The 8,613-nt window shown below is 35.3% G+C and overlaps 1 pseudogene; it reads right to left on the bottom strand.

The window, feature by feature from the left end:
* Nucleotides 1–6,984: 6,984 nt before the first annotated feature.
* Nucleotides 6,985–7,652, bottom strand: LOC107884169 (annotated as a pseudogene).
* Nucleotides 7,653–8,613: the final 961 nt, after the last annotated feature.

The following is an 8,613-nucleotide window of genomic DNA, read 5'->3' as shown; positions in this document are numbered from 1 at the left end:
TACATGAGAAATCGAGTGAATATCCAATGTTGTAAAAATTTGAATTTCAAACGATCATAAAAATTTAATTTGACTTTCTTATAGATATTTTTTGTTTGATAAAGGTAGATAATCTTATAAGGAATCTTGTATTACATTTTCATATCTTAGATTTAAAAAGAAAAATTTTTATGAATTTCTAACTCGAAATAATTTGCAAATTTCTGTGATTTTTCCATATTTTGTCATTTTTTGAACTTTAAATGCTTATAAAAAAAAAACTGTGACTAACGATTTTTAATATTTTTCATTTGCCTTTGAAACAATATACTAGGAGCCTTCTATTAAATTTTCAAGCTTTTTTATCCAACAAATAAAATTTTATTGATATTTTTAGAAAAAAAACTAAAAAAAAATGGAAAATGAAAATGTCCATAAAGAGCTCAAAATAAATCAAAATATTTTTGATTTTTTTGATTCACTTTCCTATCAGAAAAGGTACTGTTGAAGAAAATCCAAGCACTTTTACTGTCCTAAAACGTGATGACAGACACAAGAATAAAAAAAAAATAAAAAAACACACATCATTGTAAAATCAATACATTCATCGTTCCACTCAGAATCTAAAATGAAATAACCAGCCTTGATACTCGATAGTCGAATCTCGAATGACAACAAAATAGTAAATAATAAATAATACCTAAAAAGTAAAAATTTCGATAGTTCGATTAGTTTTCAATAGTTCGATAGTTTTTCGAAAGTTCGATAGTTTTATAAAACAACCGAGTAATTAGATAGTTTAAACTATCGAGTACTTCAATAGTTTTCACTCGGTTGTGCCCATCACTACCTATCACCTCAGCTGTAGAAAATCATTATGATGTGCATGATGTTGCTTCTTTTATAAAAAAACCCGCTTTTTACACGAATCTGAAATTATTGCTGGCTTGAAATTTACTTGGGAGCCACCACTTAACTTTGCTTTTCCAGTACAAACAGAAGGCAATCGAACCCATAAATTTCAACATAGATATTTATAACTATTTCCTTGGTTGGCGTATAGCAAAGATAAACAAGGAGCTTTTTGTAAATGGTGTGTTATTTTTACAGCTTCTGGTGGAAGAGTTGGCAACCAGGTATAATACGTTTTATAATAAATATTTTATACACACATTAGTACTGAGTAGTATGAAGCACACCATACATACAAAATATATTTTTACTAAGCTTTACATTTTTTTAATTTTCAGCCTCTTGGTAAACTAGTTAAAGAACCATTGGTCAAATATAAGTAGGTATGATCTGACTGATTTAAAGAATCATTCCAAGACTGAATATCATCTTCTTTCAGGACAGAGAGCTAATGATTTTTTGCATAACTATGAAACTGGAATTAAAAAAGCTGTTAAGGCGCCCCGTGCCAATGTGATTTTGACCTCAAAAACACGGTTTACGGGAATAATGATCCTGCCCTGTAGAGTTAACCAAATTTGATAATTTTTTTTTTTATTAATAGAGGAGAATATTCTACAGCCCGCATCGAACTCCTTTTTTCGATATTTTCATCTCAAACTTAATTATAAGTCTTTAAAAAAAAGACAATTTTTAGCTTTTTTTATAAATTATTTTATACTATTATTTAAAATCAAATACAAAATCAGAGACCGATGCGGGCTGTAGGAAGTCTTCTTCTTTCAGATAAAAAAATACTCATCAAAATCCGACAATTCTATAAAGCTTGAGAGTTATTCCCGTAAAGCAACTTTTTTCGATATAATACACCCTATCAACCACCCCTAAATAGTTATCGGGTAGTAGATTAGTGGAAAAGTCTTATAATTGAGGCAGCAACTAAAATATAAAATTTAATTTTCAAATTTTATAGAATTGTGGAAAATTTGAAAAACTGGCACCGGAGCCCTTAATGTACTTCTTGACAACCGAAATAAGCAAGTAATTGAATATACCTAATCGTAAATAGCTCATACCCATAGTAAAAACAATAATATTCTGCGCACAAAATAATTTAGCTCTACGTGGTCACCGAGAAATAGGTTCAATGAAAGATAATGACACAAGAGAAAAATGTTTAAGTGGAGAACAAGGAATTTTTCGGGCCATACTATCTCATAGAATTGAATGTGGCGATTCAGATTTTTAAACTTATTTAGAAACTTCCAAAAAAATTGTAATATGATTAGTTCAACCATACAAAATAAATTTATTGAAGCAATTAGGATTTTTATTCAAAATAAAATTGTTGGAAGAGTTAAAACTTCTACATTTTATTATATACTTTGTGATAAAACCACAGATATCAGTACAGTAGAGCAACTTACTTAATGTGTTCGGTATGTACCAAACTGTGTAATCCGTGAAGACTTTTTAAATTTTATCAAAAAGGAATCAACAACAGTAATTGCTATAACGACTGCAATACAAAATGAATTGGAAAATATAGGTCTCACTTTTGAAAACCTTCGTGGGCAAGGATATGACGGAGGTTTTAATATGTCGGGCGTTAATAGTATACAATCATTAATTTAAAAAAAAAACCATTAGCTTTTTACACACATTGTTTAAGTCATTGTCTTAACTTGTCTGTCTAAAGCTTGTTATGTACCTGCAATAAAAAATCTGAAGGAAACTATTCAGTCTGTTTCTGGTTTTTTTTCTAACTCTGCAAAACGAACAAAAAAACTTAAGTCTGTTATAGAAAGTAGTGGAATTTCAAAATCTAATGAATCCAGTTCTATTAAAAAAAGAAAACTTAAAACTATCTGTGAAACCCGATGGGTTGAAAGGCGCACAGCTTTAATGACTTTTAAAGAATTGTATGTGTATATTGTTACTGCATTAGAAGAAATAAAATGTGGATATTCAAGCAGAGAAACATCGAGTTTGGCTACAACAGTGTGCTAGGACAAAAAGTGAATTTTTAGTTGCGTTAGAAGTAGCGGTTACTTGTTTTTCTTACACAATAAATTTGAGTAAAATTCTGCAGAGTAAAAAACAAGATTTTTTCAAGTTTTTTATTTTCGTTTTTTTTAAAGCCGCCGTTTTTTCGCGCGCCGTTCCGCCCCTCGCGCGTTTTACCGATACGCTCTTCCAACTAGCGTCTTTATTCGCTTTTTTAAGCGTTTTATTATTCATTAGCACCCCCTTTACAACCATATAGCGTTTTTTATTTATTTTTTATAGCGTTTTTTCAAGTTTTTTTAAGTCTTTTATTTTCATATTTTTAAAGCAGCCGTTTTTTCGTGCGCTGTTCCGCCCCGCGCGCGTTCTTCCCCTAAGCTCTCCGACTATCGATCTTATTCGCTTTTTTAAGCGTTTTATTTTTCATTAGCATCCCCTTTACAAAAATTTGGCGTTTTTTAAATTTTTTATAGCGTTTTTCAAGTGTTTTATATTAGTTTTTTAAAATGCAGTATTTTTTACGCGCGCTGGTCCACCCGCTGCTCATTACACCCATGCGCTCACCTCCCTAGCGTCTTATTCGCATTTTCAAGAGTTTAATTGTTCATAAGCACCCCCCTTCCGACCATATAGTGTATTAAAATATTTTTTTAGCGTTTTTTCAAGTTTTTTATTTTCGTTTTTTTAAAGCCGCCGTTTTTTAGCGTGCCGTTCCGCCCTGCGCGCGTTCCACCTCTAAACTCGCCCACCTAGAGTTCTTATTCGATTTGTTTTTTTAAGCGTTTTATTATTCATTAGCACCCCCTTTACGACCATATAGCTTTTTTTAAATTTATTTTTAAGCGTTTTTTAAGGAATTTTTAAGGCGTTTTTTTTAAGTGTATAAAGTTCCGCGTTTATTAGTGCGTACTTGTGCCGGGCGTGCGTCAAACGATTACGCTCAGGCGTTTCGCTTTCTTATTCAGTTTTTCAAGCGTTTTATTATTGTTCAGCACCCCCAATTAAAACATAATCTGCATAGACTCCCCCTGTAGCAGACCATCTCCCCGGAATACATAATACTAACTTAGATGTGTTAAACCATTTTTAGATGTCTGCAATGGAATCAGCTATTGAGTCAATCAAAGACGGTGTTTTGTCCGCTGGGCAAGCGGCCAGGAAGTATAACGTGCCGGAGACTACACTGAGAAGCCAACTTACAAAACGAGGCATTCTCGCTACTGTTGTGAGCATTAAAATTTTTTTTTTCAATACATATTTTACTTACGGTGTTTCCAATTATATTTAGGCAACCAGAAATTATACAAAATCTTCTGAAAATCCAAAGCTAGTATTAGCTCTGGCTTTGGTCCGAAATGACGGCATGTCTGTCAATAGAGCCTCTAGGGTAGCTGATGTTCCGAGATCAACCCTGAAAGATCAACCCGCTATAAAAAACTACGAGAACATCAAAGGTATGTAAAATTCTCTTCAAACGTGATTATAAATCAGACGTATTTACATAATTTTAAATTTTAGGAACACTGCCACCACCAACGGTTATGCCAATTTTAAAGGATATAGCCGAGGTCGTACCAGAGCGCGTTTCTGAGGTCTGTCCGGAGCACGTTTCCGAGGTCGATCCGAAGCACGTTGACGAGGTCTTACCAGAGGACGTTGCCGAGGTTGGTCCTGATCACGTTGCTGAGGGCACACCGGAGGACATCGTTGTGGAGGACGTCATGGAAGACGTCGTTGAAAACGTCCCCGTGAAAAAAGTCCCCACCATGGTTAAAAGTAAATTAATATTATAATATTTACCAAATATTAACTCAACTGTTGTTGCTTTCTTTAACTCAATAAACGTTTGTTTCTCAGATGTTTTAGTTTTTAAGAAGAGTGGACGCACTAAATTCGTGAGTTGAACAGTTGAGGTCCACAGCCGGACCGCCTACGACCGGCGGCTACCACAGCCGTTAAAACCTCGTGGTAAGTGTTGTCTGCGTGTAAAATCAGCCTGACGTTTAGTAAACCACTTTCTTTTAATTATAGCCACTATAAACCCGGAGAAGTTTTCGGAAGACGAAGTCGTCCCTCTAGCCGAAAAAATTATCTTGGACGAACCTGCCGTGAACTGTAAGTGAAGACCATTACAATAAGTCTTAATCATAATATACGGTAATGGTTTTTGTTTTTTCAGCTCACATCCATTTCGATAATGACGCCGAGTCCGATGTGGATTTTGTGCCGGTAGTCACAGTTGACGGCAATGAAGCGTTGCTAGTGAGCAAGTCACCTCTGACGGTCGAGGAGGTGTTTACACGCCGTCGCCTCAAAACGTCGATGAGTATGAATTCATCCCGTCCGACCAAGGTACAATAGCCATAACACCGTACTAATTATTGATTTTTTTAAACGTAATCCGTTCTGTTTCAGAGAGCCAGTCACCTCCACCTGATCACGTACAATCTCCAGATCTCTTCCCAAGAGGGTTATTGTCATCGTCAACGCATGACGAAGTTGATGTAGACGACTCTGAAGACGACGAGCAACGTCTTCGACCAAAGAGGTTGACGGTTTCTGAGAAGTTGTCAACCTCGTCCGATACTCAGGTATTTCCCGTATACCCATACAAATCGTAATGGTTCTTAACCCCATTTGTCTTTGTTCCGTAGATGGTGAAATATTGTCCATTCTGCGATTTCGTGACTTCGTGTCACAAACTGTCCAGACACATAAGCAACAAACATTGGGCGGTACTAGCCAAACCGCGAAAAGACAGCCTGAAAAAAATATGTGAAAAGATCGCTTTGGAATCACGAAAATCTTATTCGGTTGTGCCATTGAGGGCAGTGACGAAGAGGGTCGGGCCTTACTGGGACGACCGTTGTTTCAGGAGTATCGTCCACGAGTGAGTTGTGCAATGGATTGGTTCTTTTTTTTACCTTGGCTAATTTTTCGTTTCCGTTTCAGACTGACAGTGATGGGCCGCATGAAGTGTTACGGGTCTTCATGGAACCTACCGGGTGTCAAGGACCTGCCGGACCCCTTCATCGGCCTCCACCAGAGCGAGGATGCTACTCATGGCCCCGAGTGGACATCAGATGCCCCGGCACCACTGACGACGCCATTACCGACACCGGGCACCTCGGCACCGGCCCCGGCTCCAGCACAGGCGGCTAGTGTTAAAGCCACGACGGTCTCCATTTCGTGAGTATTGGACTTGTAAATACGGTCGACGTCAGGTTAACCTTTTTTTTTATTTTTTCCTATAGTCGTCTGCGCAAGGCTGCCACCAACAGTGGTCTAAACGATCAACTGCCACACGACCACCCGTTGATACAAATGTTTCGAAGGACATTGGAATTGAGCCACGGGGAAAATTCACCGGCCGCCAAAAACTATCTTTCCAATGTGTCCCGGGTCCTCCACCACGTCCACAAGCGGCTCTTGGAAATCAATACCCCGCCAAACCATTGGTCGGACTTGGTTTCCACGGACATTGAACACTATATGGATTTTATTCGGAAGTAAGTGATCTTTGAACGTGTATAAAAATTAATTATTCGTTGACGATTTTATTTTACCATAACAGGCGGGAAGACCTTGTAATGCCAACTGTTTTTTCTTCTAGCTTCGACGACTTCTTCCCCAGGGAGGCGTATGCCCCATTCCCGAACCTCGAAGTGGCCAAGGACAAGATTCTTGACCATGATATATTTGTCCAGTACCCGTCCGCCGTCGACGATCTGTTTTATGTTTCAAAGTTGCGTGACCGGTACGATGGATCGCTGATAGACGAGAGGGTACAGATCCTAAGGGACGCGATGGTTCAAGGTGGATACACAAAATTAAATGCGAACGATCCGGCGGTAATGGACATGGCGAGAAGCAAGAAGGTTCATTTTTTCCTGGCCAACCAGAAATTCCAAAAAAAAATTATAAATAAAGTCTTGTCGTGCATGAATTAAATTAATATTGTTATTATTGTTTTTATATATATATAGATTTTTTGATCAAATAGCCATAAATTATAATGTACACATTAATTAACAAAAATAAAATAAACAATAACATCAAAATTATAAGTCATAACATGGTACATTGCTAAGTTTTTGTAAATTTTGCTACTTTTTTTTTAGTCATATTATCTTTCTTTACATCTGAGTTATGCTTGTAAGAAAACTGCCTCATCCTCATATTTATATAATATCTAATACTAAATGCAATTATTTGCTCACTGTGTTCAAAGCAAAGAAAATATAAAGTATTATTCTCTAACAAATCTGATAAGATTAATTCACACACATCAGCCATCATACAATATTAACAAAATAAATCTTCCATTTTACAAATAAAATTTAAAAAATATTTATTCGGGTGTATTAAAAATCCTCTAGATTTCATGTTTGTAAGACGGGCAACAGGTTCAAATGAAACATTGGACTGTATTATTGACGAACGACTGCACATTTACTGTAGCGTAAAACTTGCTTGCATAAATATCCAGATACATAATAAATTACACAGTCAACTACTGGTGCCAAAAAACTATCATGATCACTATTTTCAACTACATCATCTATAGACCAGTCATCTTGTTCAATGGCAAAATCTAGTTTTTCACGAATGGTTTCCAACACTGATTTTTTTTCTGGATTCTTATATATGTTTTTGATACTATCCAAGCTTATTAAACTTTGGGAAGGTTCGTTGTTGTCAACAATACAGTTTCCCGTTTTTGGAGGTTTTAATACACTATACACTGATAACATTTTATACAGTTGGCGTAGCTGGATGATCGTTAGCACCGCCTGCCTGGCGAACTGTACCAAAGTATCTCTAAAAATATAAATTGTAACAATTCAATATTTTTTAAGTATTAGTTAAAGAAGCTTTTTTATCACTTCTGCTGAATCTTGGTTTATTTTGCCAGTGAGAACATAATTCATATCATATTTCTCCTTCAAATAACAGCAAATTTGCATTGAAGAAGTTAAGGTTATTCTCAATCCTTCAGCTGTGTTGCTTGTAAGAAAGTGATCAGGCTTTATAAGTTTATCAATAACTTGTTGTTCCCAATCATCCAACCACTCCAGAGTACTTTGTAAGATCTGAATGTTAAAAATTAAAAGAACACACGTTGTAAGTTCAATATTCACAATCCAAAAGTAAATAGTGGTTACAGGCAGTAACAAATATAAGCAGTATAAGCAAGCTTTATAGGTTTTAAATACAGAAAAAAAAATTCAAGATTTCAATCAGTTAACGAAAATATATATAATAGGGATCCAATATTATGTAAATTGTTTGCTACATGCAAAAATAAAATATCAAAAAGCTGAAACTAAGAAGTTATCTCATATATTATATACATAAGTGATTATCTTTGCGTGAAAGCTAATCACTTATGAATACATAACCACTACCAATTGTTATTTCCAATAAAATATAGTAGATATTGGATCTTATACTGGTTAGAAACTCCTGTGTTAAACCATCAGTAACTGTAAAAAAAATTTGATTAACTATGTATTTATATTTTATAAAATTGTCTAAATAGTTGAAATAAAACAATAACTTACCATATAATCTTTAGATTTAGGGGAAATTCCTTCATTAATTAATTTGCGGTTGAGTGCATCAAATGTTTTATTCATTCTTAGACAAAACTCTTCTGTTGCACTAGAATCTTTTAGTTGAGGACAATAAGGACGATAAAACTCTAAGCTTTTG

Source organism: Acyrthosiphon pisum, chromosome X, assembly GCF_005508785.2.
Source record: "Acyrthosiphon pisum isolate AL4f chromosome X, pea_aphid_22Mar2018_4r6ur, whole genome shotgun sequence".
NCBI lineage: Eukaryota > Metazoa > Arthropoda > Insecta > Hemiptera > Aphididae > Acyrthosiphon > Acyrthosiphon pisum.
This window is presented reverse-complemented; position numbering and strand designations above follow the sequence as displayed.